Source organism: Quercus robur, chromosome 2, assembly GCF_932294415.1.
Source record: "Quercus robur chromosome 2, dhQueRobu3.1, whole genome shotgun sequence".
In the NCBI taxonomy this organism is placed as follows: domain Eukaryota; kingdom Viridiplantae; phylum Streptophyta; class Magnoliopsida; order Fagales; family Fagaceae; genus Quercus; species Quercus robur.
This window is the reverse complement of record NC_065535.1, coordinates 77,354,609-77,357,468: the sequence shown is the minus strand read 5'-3', so window position 1 is coordinate 77,357,468 and position 2,860 is coordinate 77,354,609. Positions and strand designations below refer to the sequence as shown.

The following is a 2,860-nucleotide window of genomic DNA, read 5'->3' as shown; positions in this document are numbered from 1 at the left end:
AAGTTAAAATATACTATCAATTTTTAATTGCGAGAATATGGCGTATCATGCCCAGAGTACATTACACAAGGTTCATATGGATCAAGCTTCACTTATAACTGATAAGGCCATATCCTCCAATTAAATAGAAAGGAACCCTAAGGTGACACGAGCTAATGTTCACTTTGCGATTATTGTTGAAATTACTTACCAATCTCCCAAATGATATGAAAAATAAAAAAATCATTACTATGCTAATATTTTTACACATACGCTGAATAAAAATTTGTGTCTAAAAGCTACAAATATATTATTTGAAGATATGTGAGTATTGTAAAATTAATTAAGTACGTAGTATTAGGTTTGACTTAATACATACAAAAATATGCAAGCTCAATTAGAATGAAGAATTCATGCAAAAAAAAATTATGAGAGAAAAAAAAAAAAAACATTCAATTGAATAGGGAAGAAATATAGATGATTAGTAAAAAATTCTTCGCATCAAGGTAGATAGATATCTTGGAAGTCAAAAGTTTGAAGATAGGATATGCCATGGTGAACAGTATGAGTCAAGCCTTACTATCACTTCCAAATTAAGGTTATGTTTGGTAACAGTTTTTGTTTTTTATTTTTAAAAACTTGTTTTTGGAAATATAAAGAAAAAACAATTTCTCTATATTTTCGAGATAAAAAATATGTTTGGTTAGTTGAAATTAAAAAAAAAAAAAAAATTCTTGAAGAAAAAAATAGAAAATATTAAAATATGTTGTTGCTAAGATTTAAACTTGAATGCTAACTCATTAAATGAAACAGATTCATTAAATCAAATTTGTGCTTTCATTGACTTTTGAAAACTAGAAACTGAAAATAGCCTTTTGCATGTTTTTAATTTCCTTTACAAATTGATTTCTGAGAAAAGTTTTTGTTTTTGTTCATTTTGGGTTGCCAAACAAGTTTTTTAGTCTCAAAAATAGAAAATTGTTTTTGAAAACAAAAAACAAGGGGGAAAAACAATTACCAAACATACCCTAAGTCTCCATCACCAACGTTTACGTGCAAGTCCTCCTTGTGGTCAAGTATATGGACAAGTCTTTGCAATCTCCACAATGTATGGCATTAGATAGGTGGTACGTAAGGAACTATATTTGATGATGAAAAATACAAGCTACAAATTGTAAAGAAGAACAGATAGACCATGCAGAATTACAAGATTTTTTACAGCTTATTTTAGTATACAACATTTTCTTACCATATATGTTCATCAGAGAATTTCATACTAAAGTTAACAATAAGCACTTCATGATTGAGTTTCAATATCTTCAAGCAAATAATTTTCTTGGTTCTTCAACTACCATAGTGAAACTGCAATATGTAAGGGCTTGGCTATTGGTTTCTTGCGAGAAAGAAATTCTTGGGACACTCAATTCATTGTTGGTTGGGACTTGGTTTGGTGCATAAGCATGCAAATGCTATAGTTGTAACAAAGAAAATATCCCGTACAACTATACAATTTGAAGGTGGCAAGCATTCGTCTAATATTTCATTTAACATCATATTTTGAGATGATGACGATGATAATAATGTAGTCAAGAGTTCTCCTAGATGTGTTCCCATTAATATTTCTAATTCCACCATACCAAAACTATAAACATTACATTTTTCAGTCAAAACCACAGTAAATGCCAATTTTGCATAGGAGGAAAAAAAAAAGAAGGCTATTAAAAATGTAATATTTTTGTTTTTATTTTCTTTTCTTTTCTTTTATTTTTATAAGTTTTCTTCATGGAAAGGTTGGTCAAAACTTTTCATTGCACAAAAATTACATAGTGGAAGTGATTGCTTGCTCAATAAGGTAACCAAACTTGCATGATTATTTGGAATGCCCCATGTAGCTAACCTTTTAAAATAATACGTTGGAAAATGGGGGAGACATAAGATATAGTATGAAAAAAACAATTCAACTAGAGCATATATAACCTGGAGCAATATAACCATAAGTCCCAGCAACTAAAATTTGATTAGAGGAGTTAGGATCAAGAAGTCTAGCTATACAAAATCAGAGACAAATGCCGCCAACTCAGAGTTCAATAAAATGTTGTTGCAGCTTATATCTCGATGAACAATTATTGGGATACAATCATGATGCATGTAAGATATGGCATATTCTATGTCTTTGATGATGTTCACCCTCTTTGTCCAATCCAATTATGCAACTTCAACATCATTATTTAGCACACAAAATAAGCTTCCCCTTTCCATGTATTCATAGATATATAATTAAAAAAAAAAAGCATCATTTATGCAAACAGTAGCCATGAATTTTCACAATGTTTCGATGTCGGATTTTTGTCAACATTTTAACCTCGTTCTTGAAACTCTTGTCAAAAGTAGGGTCCTTAGTCTCTAAGCGATGAATTTTTTCAAGGCAACCACTTTGCCGCTAAGCAATTGCGCTTTGTAAACAATACCATAACCGCCTGTTCCAATACAATATCTAATGTTAAAGTCCTTTGTGGCTTTAATGATGTCTTCATGTGCAATTTTTCCATCATAATTCCATATTGAGAACATATCCCCATTTTTTTCCCCCATGACTTGGATTGCATTTTCCCAACTTGGTGTCGAAAATGGAAAATATACCAAAGAGAGAGAAAAAGGAAAACAATGAGGGGAATTGAAGTTTTTACTCGATGCATGGTTTGAGAAGTTAGAGGACAAGGAACTAAATCTTTGACTAAATCCTTGTTGTCAAAATTTAAATCCTGTTACCTATAAATCTTTCAAAACTCTCCACATATAAAATACCTGGGATATTTCCCTCCAAAGAAGGAACACTTTTAGAAAAGTAGTTATGTCTTAGATCTAAGAACAAAAGAGGGCA

At 30.8% G+C, this 2,860-nt stretch overlaps 1 pseudogene; it reads right to left on the bottom strand.

Annotated features, from left to right (window-relative positions):
* Positions 1-2,025: 2,025 nt before the first annotated feature.
* On the bottom strand, positions 2,026-2,571 carry LOC126703683 (MDIS1-interacting receptor like kinase 2-like; annotated as a pseudogene).
* Positions 2,572-2,860: the final 289 nt, after the last annotated feature.